A 19,604-nucleotide genomic window follows, 5' to 3' on the forward strand; every position below is an offset into this window, starting at 1 on the left:
GTGTGTTCTATGTGATGTTAGAACATGTTGTTCAACAAGTATGCATCTACTGGTTGAAGAGCAGATGTTTTGGTGTCAAACAAAGGGATACTTTTGTTTGGAACCTACTCCTGACCTGGAAGAGGAGACATCTGTGTGTGCTAAGTTGACAAGGGTAGGGTCAACTGTGTGTGTGCTCAAGAAGGTCACTTTTAGAAGTCTGATCTCTAAAAGTGGAGCTGGTTGAGATGTGACATTGTGCAAATTCCTGATGTTTGTCTTATTCCTGTAGATTGATCAGGGTTGGATAGTTGCTCCCTGAAGTACTATGTTGTGTTGAAAGACAAGTCCCTTGGATGTTAGAAGTCAATAATGGGATAACCTGATTGCTATTTCATTTAAGAGGACTGGGACCATGAATCTTGCTATTCAAACGCCACGCTCAGAAGTGGCAGTTCCTTCAAGGAGTGAGAACATGAAGATTCAGAGGGTGGTTGAGGTAGTATGCTCTGGCAATGCATATCTACTATTGACAGGTGCTGTTTTTTTCTAGTACTTATGGTCAGTTGGAGTCTGATTGGTGTGATTGGAGTTAGTTGCCACTGGTAGGGATGGTGTATGTCATGTTGAGACATTTGTGTACAATGCATAGATATTGGTGTGGAGTTTCCATGATTGTTAATTTGAGGGGGAGTCTGGGTTAACCTTCTCACTGTTGGTCAGCCTAGGGTCTGGTTGGCTGTTGACCTGTGTCGCATGAGGTCTGGTTGGTGTGTGACACATCTGCAAGGAAGGAGTCATCTCTCGCATTCCTAAGGGTGAATCTAATCTGGAAAGATTCTCAAAACTGTTGAGATGCTCGCAAGCAGAAGATGTTGACACAAGAAGAGTATTTTCAAAGTATTCATATGGTGGAAGTATCTGAAAGGATAAGTGGGAAAGGATTTAAGATCAATGTCTACTTGTGCCAAGTACAAGTATTTAATTGATTATCCTTGGAGCTCAAGATAACTGATGTTCTTAAAGATGTTGGAACATCTCTTCTTCAAGACCCTGTGCAGAATCACAGGAAAGATAGTACAGTGGTTTATGATCTATCTCTTTGATGGCAGCAAAAGCATATGATCTTCGAAAATGTTTCCTGGCAAGAAACATGTTCAGCCTTGGTGTGTACAAGAAGAAGAAGACATCATAGTCTTGATGGTGGTCACTTGGATCAGTTTATTTCTGATCTAGGTAAGGAAGTGCATTGGCTGATGCACACTGTGGAGTTGAGAACAAGTGGCAGCATTCTTGACATCATGGAAACAGCCTTGCTTTAGGAAGTGGAATCCTTGGTATAGCTGAAGGGTTAGTTTCTAACTGGTCCTTCTGAAGACTCATGCATCAGAGTGTCTGATGTCTTTGGAGAAGAAGCAGGGATTCATCAAGGTGTGGGCTTGGATGACTTAACTGCAAACCTGCAGGATGGAGGTTGTTTACTCAAACTTGGTTCCACAATCAAGTCTATGAGAGCGTTGAACTCTTGTTCTGTGTAGGGAGGAAGTTCTTTCAAGTGGCAGAAGAAGGAGTTGAATTCAACAGCTAGATGTTAAAACACAATGTTGTGACATTTGGTTCAACATCAGAATCTTAGTTGGTGAAGTGGCACATCAACTTAAGATAGAAGGGTCTACAGAGTTGTAGATTGGGTACTTCAAAAAGATCGTTCTCATTGCAGTTCTTTGGAGTTGCTGGATGGAGAGGATGTTACATGTTCATGTCTTAGAGAATCTAAGTTTTGTTTAACATGTGGCTTGAAGCTCAAGTCTCACTTGGAAGGTCAGAATATCTTTGGGAGAAGTCTGATAAACTTGGAGAGGTCAAAAAGTGGCATTTGACTTTTTCATATGAGGATTCATGAAGGAGGTAATCAACCAGTGGCATTTGGTCTATCTCAGAAGTGAGTTCGAAGAATTAAGATGATCAACTTATGGCAGCTGATTATTCTTGAGGAAAGTCTAAGACAAATTACTTTTGAGCAGAAAAGTAGTAAGTTGAAGACAAAAAGAGGTGTTTTCTATTCATCTCTTGGAGCTTGTGGTAGGAGTTATGAGCTATCTATGGAAGATTATCTCTTGTAATGAGATGAGAATGTATATGTCCCAAGTTGTGTATGGGTTCTCTTGGATCAAGCTGGTGACTCAGTGATATCTAAAGATTATCAGATGGGGTTCTTTGTTATATTGTGAAGGATGTCCTAACTTATGTTAGAACATTGTGTGAAGTGGCTTTCTGTTCTGGTTAGAAGAGAGATTGACACAGAGTGTGAATGTGTTCAGCCAAGAAGGTTGAACAGAGGGAGTGCTCTTGAAGACATGAAGATGCGTCTTATGTTTTCCATTCATCAAGTGGTCTGGGTTCTCTTTGAATCAGGAAGTATGTGAAGTTCCCACTTTGGGGTGTTGGATATGTTCATGTGTGATCTCCAAGTTCCAAGAGGAGAGTTGATTGTTCATGACAGGGGGAGTTCTATCTTTGCGCTGCAAGTAATCATCAAGCTTGTGGTCTATGTGTTCTCAGATAACAAGGTATGGCACCTTGTTAGTTATTGGGATGATGTGGTGTGTGTCAAGGCTGAGTGAGCAGAAGAATGTCTGACCGGATGTCATGATATTGCCTTGGACAATACTGTTATTTCCTTCTGAATCTTACAATCATGAGGAAATATGGATGTGGTGTGTCTCATTATGATATATTAGAATAAGCCTGAGTGTTACAGTTGTGTGGTACAGGGGGAGTAACCATCTACTGGTGTTTGTGATTTTGGCTGTAGTGGTGCCAGATGTCAAGCTACCACTGGAGGTACGAAAGTGGTTTTAGGAAATGATGATAGGGAGAATACATGAAGAATGCAGGCAAAAGCCGCGTTGAATGTTAAGACATCGCTTGCAACGTGTCTGACATCATATATGGAATAGTCTACATGCATTGGGACTGTTGTTTCTGAAAAGAAACAGTCAAGAGCTATAATAGGTATTCAAAGATAGTCTGAGATATTGTTGGTGATTCTTTGACTGATTCTCAGCAAATATTTATGGATCTTGACCAAGCATTTACTCCTACCGTTAATTCCTAAGCACGGTCTGGCCTATTTAAAGGATGTATCAGCACTCCTCTTCTCACAAGAGCGACATTCCATTCCCTCTAAACCATGGGGTTTGTTAAGATTTGGGCATACTGCGCCTGGATTTGGTTTTGTGAAGGGTTCATTTATAAATGTTTAGCTAAAAAGGGGGAGAGAAACATTGTCCTGAGAATGTACTAGAAGCAAGCAAAATATGGTAGCGAGCAGAAGTTGGCTTCAGGCACAAAAGTCACTAACTGGGTATATCACTTGTGTCTTGTGATCTGAGTTAAGAGGACAGTTGTGTCTTGTGATCTGAGTTACATTATCTATGTACTCAGCATTACATATTCTTCAGGAAGCTCTAGGGTTGAGGGGAAGGGTTGTGATGCAACAGATTCCTGTACAGCTACTTCCTCATGTACACCAACTTTGGTGTTCGTGATGGCGCTGATGATGACAGAGAGGAAGTGCATGCCTATATTGGGATGTAGTGTCTAGTGTAATGTTTATTTGTTTTAGCTAAATATTGCCAAAGGGGGAGATTGTTAATACCTTAGGATTGACATTAATTTTGTAAAACAAATAATGTAGTCACCTCTGTTGTTTTAATATGTTGGGTTGAAGAAGTTCAACATCTGGACCAACATGTCATGTACGATGTCACGACATCGTGACTGTGACATCACACATGTGAAGAAAACTGAATTAGTTAATTCAGGCATGTGTTAACTAATTTAATATTCTGGGATTAGTGAGGATATTTGGTGAATATCCTAACTTCTATGTGGAGATCTTGAAGACTCAATCAGAATATTTGGTGGAGATTTTTTAGGAAATAAAAGATTGAAGACCTTGATTGTAGCAGAAGAATTCTGCTGGCTTTGTAACAGCAAAGGAGAAGCTTGCTGCGATTTCTAAGGCCCAAATCCAGTTGGGTGTTTAGGTTATAAATAGCAGATTGTAACCTAGGTTGAGTGTGCCTCAAACAATGTAAAAATTAGGGGTGTGTATGAGGTAAACCTCCCAACCTGTGGGAAGGTTACCATGTGTGTCTCAGTGCTCAAAGCATGAGATTATCTGTAACTCATAGCCTGTAGGTAAGAGTAGTTATGGTCTTGAGCGAAGCTGTGAAGCAAGTTCAAGTTGTTTAGCATTACTTTGAAATTGTAGTGATAGGAATGGAAACTGGTGGTTTCTATCTAGGAGTTCCTAGGTATAGATTGCATTGGGTAGGGATTAAGTGAAGAGTTGTAAACGGGGGAGTTTAACTCTGAATTAATACTACTGATAGTGGATCTTCTTCCTGGCTTGGTATGCCCCCAGAGTAGGTGATGTTGCACCGAACTGGGTTAACAATTTCCTGTGTTTTCTTTTCCTTATGCACGTTATAATCCTGTCTGTTATAACTCAGCATGTGTTTCAGTTTGTTTATCAAGAGAATAACATACCTGGTACATAGCATACTGTTTGAAGGTCAATCAGAATGTTTTGACATTCATCATTGACAGCATATGCTGAATAATAGGCAGGTTGATTTTTCTGCTTCAGTTCAGTATTTATTCCAGTCTGTTCTTCAGGAGGATAACAGACCTGGCATAAGGCTCATTGTGAAAATGTCAAACTGGATGTCTTGACATTTATAACTGTAAGCTGATACTGAAGTATAGACTGGTTGGTCTGTTACAGTAAAACATTTAGTACAGTCTATTTTCAGGAGAATAACAGACCTAGCATATGGTCTATGATCTGGACGTCAAACTGAATGGTGTGACATTCATTCCAGACAGCATATGCTAAATTGTAGGATGGTCAGTTTTTCTATTTCAGCATTTTTCTCAGGCTATTCTTCAGGAATCCAACAGCTGAGCTAAAATCCAGGAAACTAACTACTGAGCTACAATTAATGAACCTAACAAATAGCCTATTTGTTAGCACCCTAATATGTGGAAATTAGGTTAGCCTGTTTAACCTTAATTTTAGGAAATACAAGTACAAGACCAGCAAACTGTAATACTATAACAGGTGATGTTCAAATCAATATTGGGACATCATGCTGATAACTGTGCAGGCTCAACAGAAGTAAGTGCTATGTGTGATCTCTGCTGTGTCTTTGTAGCAGATGGACAGAACTGGGTGTTCTTCCATTCTATGGTGATATAGTAGCAGATGTTGTGACATCTGTGAATGTGTGCATATTAGTACTGGGTTTTAATTTGTATAACTGTCTTGCTGTATTAGTAACAATGTTGGATCAGATGTCATGACTTGGAGTAGAACATCTGAACTCTGACTACACCAGAATTTCATATTTCATACACTGAGTATGAAAAGATCACCAACAAAGACACTGCAAAGTCTATATTTGATTCTCTAAGAATGACTCTTGAAGGAAATTCTCAAGTTAAAGAAACAAAGGCACTTGCCATAATACAATATTATGAATCCTTACAGATGGAAGACAATGAAACTGTCAAGAACATGTTCTCAAGGTTTCAGACTCTTATTGCATAATTAAAGGTTCTTGACAAAGGTTATTCTACTGCAGATCATGTAAAGAAAATTATCATAAGCCTACCCAAGAGATTGAGGCATATGGTAACTGTGTTGATGCTTTCTAAGGATCTGAACAACACAAAATAGAATAACTTGTTAGTTCTTTGAGAAGTCATGAAATAGATATTAAAGAGGATGAACCTTAAATAAAAGTTAAATTAGAGGCTTTGAGGTCCATGGGAAAGTCTGAAAAGACTAAAGTTATTCAACCTGAAGAAGATGAAGATTCTGAAGAGGACTCAAAAGAAGAAGATGAGTCGTCTCTTCTCTCCAAACATGTCAATCAACTGTAGAAGAAAAGACAATGCAAGTTCAAAGGCTCCAGAAGGACAGGTGGACGCTTTGAGTCTACATATGGACATAAGAAGTCAGGTGTTGGCAAGGACTTTATATGCTTTGAGTGCAAGGAGCAAGGTCACTACAAGAATGAATATCCCAAGCTGAAGAAAGACAGACCAAAGAAGAAAGACTTCAGAGGGAAGAAGTAAGGTCGAATGGCTACCTAGGATGATTCATAATTCTCAGAAGATGACTTTGAGGAAAAGAAAGCTAGTGTGGCGCTGATGGCGTGCATAAAAGCTCTTGATGAGAAAATTCAATCAAAATCTGAATCTGAGTCAGACTCTGAAGAGGTATTCCATAACTTATGTCGTTCTGAATTAGAATTTTGTCTTTTTGAAATTCTAGAAAAGTATCAGAAGCTTTAAAACAAATACAAGGATCTTAAACAAGTCCATGTATCTGAATCTGAAGCACATAGTAAGCTTAAGAAATATTTTTCATATTTGAATGAAGAGAACTTTATTTTAAAAAGCGAAAAATCTGCTTTTCAAAGTAAAAGTTCCAAACTTTAGGAAGAAATTCTTTCAGAATCTTATGTGTATTTTGAAACTGTCATAAAGAAACATGACAAATCTTTTCAGAAACTTTTGTCTAGAAACATAGATAGAAGCAAGATGGCTTCAATGATCTATTTAGTTAGCATAAATGGAATAAGAGGAATTGGTTATGTGCCTAAAGAAAAACCTATTTCAAAACCTAAGGCAAAACCAAAAGCTCTGAACTCCCATTTCTCTTATGCTTATATTCAACTGATAATTCTGCACCAAGACCTGAGGGTTCTAAGAACTCTGGGAGGACTAACAAGAAAGGACCCAAAAAGATGTGGGTACCTAAGGACAAGATAATCTATGTTGCACGCATCCTTATCAGCTCGGTTAAAACACCAGTCATGGTACCTGGAATTTGGATGCTCACGACACATGATTGGAAGAAGGCATATGTTCCAAGACTTAGAACTTAAACCAGGTGGCTTCGTGGGGTTTGGAGGTAATCAGAAATGGAAGATCATTGGTTCCAGAACAGTCGGTAACTGTTATATCCCTTATATTACTAATGTTTTATTAGTTGAAGGATTAGTGCGTAACTTATTATCCTTAAGTCAATTAAGTGACAATGGTTATGATAGAATCGTTAATCAAAAGTCTCGTAAGGCTGTTAGTTAGAAGATGACTCCTTCCTTTTAATTGGCAAGAGGAACAATAATATTTATAAAATAAGAATTTATGATCTTAAAAATCAAAATGTAAAATGTCTTATGCCTATAAATGAAGAGCAATGGGTCTGGAATAAATGATTGGGCCATGTTGGATGAGGAGGATTTCTCAACTAAATAAACTTAATTTAGTCAGAGGCCTTCCTAATATTAAGTTTGCTTCAGATGCTCTTTGTGAAGCATGTTAGAAAGGTAAGTTTTCGAAAACTTCTTTTAAAGCAAGGAATGTTATTTCTACCTCTAGGCCTTTGAAACTTCTGCACATTGACCTTTTCGGACCAGTGAAAATTGCTTATGTCAATGGAAAGATATATGGATTAGTCTTTGTAGATGACTACAGCAGATGGAAATGGGTTAAGTTTTTAAGACACAAGGATGATTCACATTCTATGCTTTCTACCTTCTGCTCTCAAGTGCAAAACGAGAAAGACTTTATAATTGTTAAAGTCATAAGTGATAATGGTGGAGAATTTGAAAACAAAGATTTTGAAAAACGTTTTGATGAAAATGGCATTTCCCATTGTCATACCCCAAAATTTTCCCCCCATTTTTGCTTTTCCACCTAACCCATGATTCGGAACTTGTTTATACCCATTCATATCTCATGCATACTCATCATTCATTCATGATTAACATCAACTAACAAACATCATAGATTCAAGGTTTTGAAGCAGTTTTGGTCTGAAGCTTGTGGTATCGCACACCATATGGGTTAAAACCCTAATTGCTTCTGTAGCGGGGTATTCGTTACCATTAGAGATATTGACTAAATCCAAGGTAAATCATACAAGTCGAGTCGCCACCGCACTTCTATTTATCCAAAGGAATGGTTAGAAAGCGAACAAAAACCTAATAGTTTTAACAAAACTAGTAAAAGAAACAGAGATCTGGGTAAGGGGGTTGGTTATGCAATGGGAAGGTGTTAGGCACCCAAAACATCCTAGGTACTCCTAGGGAGCCATTTTCAATACTTGTTGTGAAGGTTGTTGTCTTTGTGAAAATTTGTTTGTGCAAACATGATTGAAGAGATGAGAAGAGAATGTATAAGTTTATTTACATTTTTTTGTTTGGATGGATAAACCCATTGCCTACGTACCATCTTATAAAAAGATTAGGATCAAAACCTCGTAGTTCGGGGTAAAAATCTCAAAAATGAGTTGGTGAATTGATTGGTCCAAAAGCCTTAAGGTCTTTTGTTATCAAAGGGAGAAAACTCAACCAAACCACAAATCCACCATGTGAGGATAGCTTCAACATGCTAATGAGGGGTTAACCCTATAATAAGCATGGAAGACTCATTGTCCATCACTAAGGATATAGGTGAGTATTACATCTACCACAAGGATAACTCAAACCTAATAGCTAAAGGTTATGAAAAAACTTTGATTAAGGAAGTGGCAATTGGAACCACAAAAACACATTTGAATGGGTTATATTTACCAATTAGAAGTATATACAAAATGGTCAAAGTTGACTTAAAAGTTCATTTCAAAATAAGTGTTATGAAAAGAAAGTGTAAAAATCAAAAGCATAAGGCTTAGGTTTCTAATGTTTGAAAACCATGGTTAAATGTTTGCACAAAAAAAAGTTTTGGCTTGGGTTAGAGTGGAGAGAAGAAGAAGAATGGCTAAGTCCTAAGCAAAACAAGAGGGTAAAGGAAAAGAAATGAACCACACAAGGAGTTCCTCTCTTGAGATCATATTGATGATCCAAGTAGCTCCCATCCTTTGGAATAAGCAACCACTAAGCATAAGCAACCCATCAAGTCTCACAAGAGATCCTCAATGTATCTTGTATCTTCCACTTAGGTGAACATGGCAATGGTCCTCCAATTAAGCTCAAATGGAAACCCCTAGCACAAAAGCACACACATCAAAAGTTCCATGAAGTAAAACAAGAATGGACAAGAGAGAGTTTAGAGATTTGGTCCTTCTAATCCATCTTCAACATTAAGATCTTTTACTCCAATTTTGCATAAGGAAAGTCCTAGAATCTTCTCCATTTCTTTGCATAGGGAAAGTCCTAGAAACTAAGTCCATTTCTTTGCATTTGGTCCATAACAATCAAAACAAAACGCAAACACAATAATATATACACAATTATGTGCTCAAGTGAGCAAAAGGCAAATGGCATTAACATAAACATGTGCTCAAATGAGAAAAGGGAAAAACAAATGGATAATATGTGCAAGAATAGTAAATTGCATTAAAGTAAATTGCATAAAGTAAATTGCATCAAGTAAATTGCATTAAATGAATGTTAATTGTCAATAGTTAGTGTTAGTAGTTAGTGTGTCATAAGGCAAATTTAGCGCTATGTTAAGCAATCGTAATTGGACTTATGTAGAAGTCACAACTATCTGAGGCCGGTCAATAATAATGTAGGCAACAAACACAAGTTAGGAGTCTTGATTAGTGAACCAAGTCCCAACAACTTGCCATGCCAAAAGAAGAAGAGAATTGATCTTGTATTGGTTTAAGCCATTTGCATGATTTAGAAGACAACATATCCTTAATGCAAAGCCATTCACTTGATCAATTGATCAAGATGAATTAGATTTGAATCAAGGAATGTTAAATCTCCCTAATCAATGCTAACTTATCAACCTTCAACTCATTGATCAAAAAGAAAAGAAGTAGAAGAAGAAGAAGATGAATAATGGAGAATGGAAATGGCAAAATTAAAGTGCATATAATGAGATAACATATACCAATCCACAAATGTTGACCAATGATATTGAAGATCAAGGTCAAACACTCAAAAACAGAAGTGAGATGAAGATTGGAAGTCAAGAAATGAATAAAATATTTTTGGCATTTTTAATATTTAAAATTAAACTTGAATTAAAATAAATGGAAAGGTCAAACTTCAAAATCATTTCAAATCAACTTTGAAAAGTTCAAGTGATTTATCCTAAGTTCAACAAGGTCAAACAAAGTTTGACAAAAAAATTCAGCATTTTTAAAAGTCAGAAACTATTTTTTATCAATTAAAAATGAATAAAAATAACCTAATTGAACTAAAATCTCAAGTAAATCTCAAATCAATTCAAAAATTGATGAGAATATTTTTCATAGATCCATCATCATTCAAATAGGTTAGGAAAATATTTTTGTATTTTTCGAATATAAAAAACTATTTAAAATGAATTAAAAATAACCAGAAAAGAGAAAATTCACAAAAAATATCAAATGATGAAATAAAAAATATTAAAAATCAGAAATAGAAACTAGAATTTATTTGAGAAATAATGCAATTGGTCCCATATTTTTTGGATTAAAAATGAAAGAGATATGATTTTTTGAAATAAAAGGAATTAAAGAAATTAAAATCAGAAAATTAAAATATGAGAAAAAATGTGAGGCGTTGGATGATGGCTCATTAATTGAGCTGGCGCATCAGACGGATCATACGCGCGCGTCCACCAAACACACTAGTCAATGCAATCACACTTAGCCATTAATTAGGTCATAACATTGGACGGATCAGATCAAATCTGGAAATGGAAATGCACGGCTGTGATTTAATCTGGAGACCAGACGGTGGCCAGCGCCACCGTCTTCTCCGGCCAACCTCCGGCCACTTCAAAAAATGCAGAAACGAAAATGGCCACCAAATGAAGTGATCTATATATCAATCGAAAGAGGAAGTGATGTACATCACTCCTATACCATGCACTTCCACTCTAGATCCCTATAAACGGAGAAATCAGAGCTGGAAGTATGATGGTGTTCATCATGAACTTCATGTTTTTGCAAAATTGAAAGCACAAATCAAATGCCTCTATTGAGAGGACTTCAGCCACACCAAGGAACACAAGAAATGAGCAAGGATCAGAGAGTTTCGAAGAGGAAAAGTTCTGTTAACTACCTTTGAAATATAGGTCTTAGAGGCACGATCCTTCACAACTGAGGCTTGCAATGAGATCTAGTGATGAAGAGGAAGCAAGGCTAAGGAATTATAGGTCTGAAAATCAACCAATGTAGTTGAAATTCAGATCTGAATTTTTTAGAGAAAAGTGAAAATTCCTTTAGTGATGGCTATGGAGAAAATTTTGCAGCGTTTCAGGTAGAATTAGGGTGTCCAATGGAAGCTCACATGCCATGTATTTATAGCCAATGCCATGCTGAAAGTGTGATTTCAAGCTTGCATGAATGAAGGGGGCCTCCATGCATGGGCCTGTACAGGCGCATGGAGGGCCCAATTCCACATGGATTGGCAAGCTGAGATCATGAGTGAATGAAATGGACGTGCAATTTTGATGCAATCAGCTCATGCATGGTAATTGAATCAAGTTTCCCAAAAATGCACTTAAAGTTCTTCTCTTCGAAAATGATATTTGCCAAATCCAAATGTAGCCATGTGAGTAATGGTTGGAAAGGTCTTTGTATGAGGAACAAATGTTATGTTGGTCAAAAATCCATTTGGAATGTGGAAATTTATGAAATTTGAGTTTAAAGTGTGATGTGCAAAACATGTCAAGGCAAGGTTTCTAAAATTGGCCAACTTTCAATCCCTTCTGTTTTGCTGATGCAAGCTTCAAATGAAAAAACCTCCAACGTAAAAGTTGTAGATCTTTTGAAGACAATCAAAATGGACTTACATTTTGTATCATTTGGATTTTTGATGAAAGAGTTATGGGCACTTGAAGTTGAACTTTTTTGACTTTTAATGCCTTTGACCCAAAAGGACCTATAATGTCTTGCATTATCACATGTATTTCCTTTGAGATTTTGAAATTTTGTTCAACATAAAATTTGACGTAGATATCTTAAGCTTTCCAATTCATTTGATCCCACCTCAAAATCATAAACAATGAGTGAGTTATGTTCTTGGGAAGTTGACCCAAAATTAGGGTTTCAGTCAAAATGACCTATAATGTATTGGAATGGCAGATGGTCTTCCAAGTTTCAAATCAAATTTTGATGAACATGAAAGTTGTTCATATTGTCCTTAAGAACATTTTTGCTTTTGTAACCATATACATTTGACCAACACATAAAAAGTTAGGTCTCAGTGCATTTCAAAATAGTTAGATGAATTGACTGATCAACTTTTCAAGTCCACACCCCATATCTTGATGAATTGATGATTGAGGACACTCAAATAAGTTCAAATATGTATGAAATGATGAATTAAAGAACTTACCTTGATTGTATTTGATCATGGGCTGAGGTTGCTTCATGAGCAAGGCATTGTGATGCACAGATGAATTAGGGCTTCTCTGGGGAACAAACCTCAAACCCTTTGACTTGCTTTGATCAAACATGATGAATTGAGATACTAGGGAGGCATATTTTATGGATGGGAGCTTTGGGAACCATTACCATACTTGCTACCATCTCCTCTTGACCCAGTCTTTGCACAAATGATCTCCTTGAAGCTTGGGACTTTGTGATTGCTCAAGCTATAAACAAAAGATGTTAGTGACATATTTTTGTGTTTTTGGTTAGTAAATAAAATGAGAAAAGCAATGATATACAATTCAAGCATGCCTGGTGATCTCAAACCACTCACAAGGAGTCCCACCCAAAGGTAAAAGGGACTAAGATGCTCAATGATCCTTGAGGCTATGCAATGCAATGTTATGATGCTATGAGGGATCTTAGGGACAAAATTGGGGTCTTACAGCTTGGTTCACGCCATTGGAGGACCTTTTGGTTTCTGAACTTGGATTGGATAACTGGTGCCTTGATCTTGGGATTGACTAGAAACCCTAATGGTGGTGTGCTTTGATTTGGAGACCCTAACTTCCTGACACTTTCATGTACATGGTGAATCACCTATCTTGAGGCATTTGATCATCAGGGTTTGCCACGTATTTAGTTAATCAGGTGTCCATGTGGTTGTGTGCCTCATCTTATTCTTGGATCCGAGTCTATTCTTGATCAGACGCGTGGTTCTGGGTTATTTGTTTCTAGTGCATGATTTACAGGTCTTGTCATTGGGATTCATCAATCCATTGCATATGCATTCTTCATTTTATCATTGTGTCATAATATTTTTCCAAGTTGATCTTATCTTCAAATTGACTTTAAACCTCAAATTAATTTTTGAAGTTTAAATTGTTTGCTTGAGGTTGGATTCGAGTTTTGAAATTTAAATTTGATTTTTAATGATTAATTTTAGAAGTCATCGGGTCATTTTGAAAATCAAGTTTTCGATTTCGATTTATTGTTAAAAGTTCAACCATTTTGGATTTTTGTTTTTTGATGGGCTATGGTGGTTAAGTTTACTTAAGCCCATTTATCCAATTCAAATCCAATTTACCATTAAACAATCCATTTTCATATCCACCAACACTTTTAATCCAATTTTCACCTTTTCATTTTAAATCATTCTAATCATTTATGAGCCAAATTCAATTCAGCTATCCATGCATTTACGAGCCAATTTCTATATATATATACATTAATAACATCTCATTCATTTCAATTTTCAATTACCTCGTTAATACATTCATAAATACAATACTTCATCTCATTACAATAATACAGCATTTTAACGCACATGCCATTCCAGTTCAATGTCAAAACCATAATCATGCATTACATCCTTTCCTACAAGAAAACATCTAACACAACAATTATGAATCCAATAGATCCCAAGAACTCCAAGCGAGTAATGAACTTCAAACCAACACTCCAAGCCCATGGCCAACCTGCATCCACAACATTCGGTTAGTGGCATAACAAGATTCATCACAAAACTCCTAATAAACTTCATAAAGGAAATCCGACAAGTTATAACAGAATTTGGGAAGGAGAATAGCAATTGAAAATAAACGGAAATTCCGGAATCTCACGTCCAAAACAGAGTTTCCAACCTCTAATTCCGCAGAAGAATTCAATCAATTCCATACAACTGAAAACCGATATAACAACCTTCAACCAACCTGCAACCGATTTTCCAACCTCTAACCGATTCCCAAAACAGATTTTCAACCCCTAGCAACTCCTCAATAACTTGTAACCGAAAGATAACTGCACAATCGGACTTGGGAAATGAGAGAAGACAAAATGAAACAGAAACGGATGTACAAAAGAAAATTCTAACCCCTTGACTCGAAAACTGCTCTTCATTTTTCACCGAAACACTATATAACAGTAATGAATCCATCTTCAAAGAGGGAGAAGTCGCAACTGTTTTAAGCCTTCCTTCCTCTAACAGAATGGGATTGAATCCAAAATTCACACCACAACTCTCAACCCATTCGTGATCTTCTCCCCTCAAAACCATCTTCCATTTTCAACCTTCTACAAGAACCTTCACAACTCCAACTAATCCATAACAACTTCTTCAACCCCTTCACCATAAAAACCTGAACCAAATTACTCTCCATCCTCTTCTTCACCCTCTCCATCTTCTTCACCATGATTCAACAAACCCACCCTCAACCTTTCACGAACCTTCTTCAATAACCTTCAATAACCTCCATAACCTCTTCTTCAACCTCACCCTCAACCCTTCACGAATCTCCTTCAATCACGAAGAAAAAACCAAACTCCATATAACCTCTTCAACCACCATCAACTGAGAAGATAAAGAACCTGTAAATCTCTCGATCCCTTTCCCCAATCTCATAACAGAACAACAACACGAACTCATACGGGACCGAAAGATCCAAAATGCGGGAGCGGAATCGAGAAATGGAATAACACATAGGAACAGAACAAGAGAATAGAAGAAAGTTCAGAAACAGAAGAACAAAAACAGAAACAGGAGAAGACGAAAAACGAAAAAGGAGGCATACTAGTTCACGCGCACGAAGCCGGACCACTTGTCTTCAGCGTCAACTCAATCCACAATGCAACATTCTTCATCTTAGAATAAGAACAACGACAAAAGAATTGAGGAATGATTCAACATGCAACGATTGAAGAATAGCGAACGCATCGCCCTGAGCTTACATCGAATTCGGTAGGTTCTTCCTTCCTTGGATTTGTTTCAATTCCTTGCGCAAGGAGTTTTCGATTCTGAAGAGGATCAGATTCACTGTTGCTTCCCCGTTTTTTTTTTCTTGTTTCACTGCGTTCGAAAGTTGGAGTTGAGGTATGCGTCGTGGTGCTTCTCCGGAATCGTTTCTGGGCCGTGCGGTTACCGCGGCTCCGCGTTCGGTTGAGATTTGAATTGGGAAATTGGGCTTTTTGGCCCCAAACGTTTGTAATCTTCATATCCCAATCCATATTAACACCCCTAGGGCCCATTAATGCTTGATTAAAACTTTGCTAATCCCCATTAGTTTTGTTTAATCTCTTTGTCTAATTTATGTTAATCCTGTTTTTTCTTGATTAATCATGCTGCTAAAATTTTTGATCTTGTTAAAATTAGGGTTTTTAGATTTCAATAATTAGTAATTAACATAATTCTAGTGAGTAATTAGATTAAGTCATAGTTAGGATTAATTAGGTTTGGTTAGAAATTAGTTAAATTTTGATCTTAATTTTTCAGAACTTAATTCAATAGTTTGTGTAACCTTGCCATGCTTTGATATCACTTGCCATTAGATTTTGGTTAATCCATTTTTGTTGATTTAATTCATGATTAGATTAACATGCTTAAGTGTAGATTTTATCAAGAATTTTCCATTAGGTTAATTTTCCATTTCGATTTGTATATCACCTTATGTTTGTCATGGTCATGTTCATTAGATGAAGTTGTGATTTGGATTGTGAATTTTCCATGTTAGTTGGATCCTAATTCATGTTTAGGTAGATTCTAATTTGTAGGTTTAATGCTCACTTTAATTTGACATTTAATCGATTCCTTTGGTTTATGATCGTATTGTAAATTGAAAATCCCATTTCAATTTAGGTAACGAATACTTTGTATGCTTAGTTTCATTTTCCTTGATCACATGATAGATCTTTGATTATTTTTCATTGATTAATCCATTACCTTTTGAATCGATTCTAACCATTGTATGTATTTACATATTATTGCATCATTCTCATTCATTCGACTTAATCTCATGCTAACCCGTTTGTTATTTTGTGTCCATGTGTGACTTTGAGATGCAATCTCACTCGTAGCTAGCCATGCTCCTAACCATTTCATTTTCATTCAATAGCTTTATATTGTTTGAAGTACCATGTCACTTGTATGCCTTAGGCATGGTACATAGTTTAGTAGTTTATAACTTGTATTTTCCTTTCATTCTCTTTTATTGTATTGTATGGATCCATCCCCCCATTGTGGGTCAAATTTCCCTCACCCCATAGTCATGTAATATATTAGATTTATTGCTTTCTAGTTAGTTTACCATGCATGTTAATAACTAAGATAAAATACAAAATGATAAACAAAGCATTTCAAAGGAAACAAAAGGTACTTGATTCAACGTCAAGTTGTTTTCCGAATAAAACTCACACCATTGTAACATGAATACTTGATCCAATGTCAAGCATTTCCCATCCACTCCACGACCCATTCTATTATCTCTTCTCCAATCTCTTCTCAACCTTATTCCATCTCTCACCTCCATTCTTCACTCACTATTTTTCATAAAAAATTCAAATGCTTGATCCAACGTCAAGTACCTTTTTCAAAATATTTTCATAACAAATTGGAATACCAAATGGGGTGTACGTGCTTTTACATAACATTCAAGTAATTGGGTTGACGGACGTACCTAGCATGAGGACCTGACACTTTCCCACTTAAAACATCTAATGATTCAAACAAGTTAGATCTAAGTGATATGAGTATGAAAAAGAATAGTCAGGACTTTATTGTTCTCTCAATACCCAAGTAATTTGATCGTTGATCGTACTTAGTCAAGGGTCAGATCCTTGTCTCCCTCTAAGTTCCAACGATTAGACTTGCCAGACTTCTTTCACAATTCAAATCTCTTTTTTGAACGAAAAAGAGTGGCTAGGACAACATTGTCCCCTCAACTCCCGAGTTATTGGACCGTTGATTGTATCTAGCCTAGGGTCTGATGCTTGTCTCTGTACATAAAATCAACCCTAACAAATCAAATCATATTCTGCCTTAGGGATTTCTCTTCAAAACCTTTCAATAAGGACGTGTTACTTCCGTTCTACCGTGAACAAAGCTTAAGCCTCCATGTGTGAGCAAGTAATGTTTAACTGCTAGAGTGCGAACCAAGCGTATCCATTTTATCGCAAACAAGCAAATACTTTTCGCTCCCATGATAGAGTATACAAGCAAGTGAACAGTAGCACGTGAACATCAATATTGTTCAGTAAAAACAACCAAACAAATACTTCATTTTGAGTCGAACTACGAAGCTCTGACTTCCCTATTGCACGTATGGGGATACGTAGGCACGAGGGCCCAAATCCTTGGCGAGCGCACTAAATTAAAACTTATTTTCTCCCCCAATCTTATTCTTTCATATCATTCCCGATAGCAAGCAACTTACAGATAAATAAACATACATACACATTTGATACAAACAAGTGGTTCCCATGGAATACCATGGATGTGAGGGGTGCTAATACCTTCCCCTTGCATAACCGACTTCCGAATCCGCTCTTGTTTGCAAGACCATTTCTCTCATTTGGGGTTTTATCGTTATTTTTCCTTTCCTTTGGAATAAATAAAATCCGATGGCGACTCTGTATTTTTCGCGGCGTTTCAGCTGGCGACTCTGCTGGGGACAATATAGAGTGCCCATAAGCGAGTCAAGCCTAGCTTTCCTGTATCCTTTTCCTTGGATGTTTACTTCTGTTATCGTTTATTTTATTTATCTATTCATGTTATGTATATTCCTGTTATATGTATCTTGTTGTGATACTGTGGGATTAGATCTACTATTTGAGTGAAAATCCCAATACACAGGCTTAGAGAGTATACATAAGATATGAGGGACTTCATGTTGACCTATCAGACGTAGTTGCCTTGAGAGGGAGACACGAACATCCCACTTGGAATAGATTCCTTTTTGGAGTTTTGCTGACACGTGAGTCACATTTGCGCTGACCGCCATTCTTCCAAAGAGAGTCTATGAATCCAAGGACCTTAGACAACCCATGGCTTTCGAAGTTGAGGGAAACCTCAATTAGAGGAGATCATCTCGAAGGCATTGTTAAATCACAAGTCATCTTGTGGCGATAACGATACTTTCGCCTCATGATCCGTGAATCTAAGCATTTTCATAAGTCTTAGTACTCACCTGGTGAGGGGACATGGTTGTTTATTGTAGGGAAATAAACCTTTAACATACCTTGAGCTTCACGATCAGATTTTTCCAGGATGTTGTGAACCCTTGGATCAATGATGTTGCATGCCATTTCATCATATCATTCAACATATGCATTCCTTTGGGAACATAAAAACATGTTGCATTCATACTTGCATTTCATCATACCTACTCAAGAAGACTCATTGTTGTTTGGCCTTTGTCTAGAACCTGCTACAGTCAAGCTGACTTCCCGACATTCATACAACACGCGCAGTAATCAAAAGCTTCTCATGGATCAGTGGAAGCAAAGCCAAGTTGTTATAAGGGAAGATATGGCCACTGTGAAAGCCCAGATGGATAAGCTTTTTGAAGCCATCCAAGCTTTGGCTATAGGACAAGAGGAAATGCATCAGGCTAATATGAGAGTTATCGCTGCCAACCCTGTTGTTATGACAATACCGGTGAATCCACCAGAAAGAGTTGGTACACCGGTCGTAACTCAACCACCTCCCGAGAGAGTCCCAGTGTATCAAAATGTTGCTCAGGCATTCAACATCCATGTCAATGGGAGAGCTCAATCTGAGATTGACGACCATTAGGATCCTTTCTTCACTACAAGGGATGATTCGGTATATGATGCATTTGGTCCTTCTCCACCTGACCTCGAACGAAAATTTAGTATGATGGAGGACAAACTAAAGGCGATAGAAAGTCCCGATACTTTTGGGTTAGATGTCGCCGACATGTGCCTAGTGCAAGGCGTGAAAATTCCTCTGAAGTTCAAGGTTACAAACTTTGAAAAGTATCAAGGGATCACCTGCCCGAAGACCCACATCCTAGCTTTTTGTAGAAAGATGGTCGCTTATTCTGACGATGAGAAACTCTTAATGCACTTTTCCAAGACAGTCTTAGCGAGGCTTCTTTCGAATGGTATATGCAGCTTGAGCGCACGCATATACGAACCTAGAGGGAACTCGCTGAAGCCTTCCTAAAGAATTATCAATATAATTTAGACATGGTTGATAATCAGACTCAGCTCTAAAGACTTGCTCAGAAACCAAAAGAATCATTCAAGGAATATGCCCAAAGTTGGAGGGACCTAGCTGCCAGGGTCCAACCTCCTCTTCTCGAAAAATAATTGGTCGGTATGTTCATGGAAACCCTTCAAGGGCCATACCTTGATAGAATGATTGGAAGCGCTACCTCAGGATTCTCAGACTTGGTCATCGCTGGTGAGCGAATCAAGAACTTCCTGAAGA

The 19,604-nt window shown here is 37.4% G+C and overlaps 1 long non-coding RNA gene across 1 annotated transcript; it reads right to left on the reverse strand.

Annotated features, from left to right (window-relative positions):
* Positions 1-13,599: 13,599 nt before the first annotated feature.
* LOC127127377 (uncharacterized) lies at positions 13,600-15,355 on the reverse strand. The gene is made up of 2 exons (XR_007805337.1): positions 14,950-15,355; positions 13,600-13,857 (listed from the first exon to the last, which is right to left on the reverse strand). It is a non-coding gene; the product is annotated as an uncharacterized LOC127127377 (long non-coding RNA).
* Between the last annotated feature and the right edge of the window lie 4,249 nt (positions 15,356-19,604).

The sequence above is a fragment of the Lathyrus oleraceus genome, chromosome 3 (assembly GCF_024323335.1).
Source record: "Lathyrus oleraceus cultivar Zhongwan6 chromosome 3, CAAS_Psat_ZW6_1.0, whole genome shotgun sequence".
Taxonomy (NCBI): domain Eukaryota; kingdom Viridiplantae; phylum Streptophyta; class Magnoliopsida; order Fabales; family Fabaceae; genus Lathyrus; species Lathyrus oleraceus.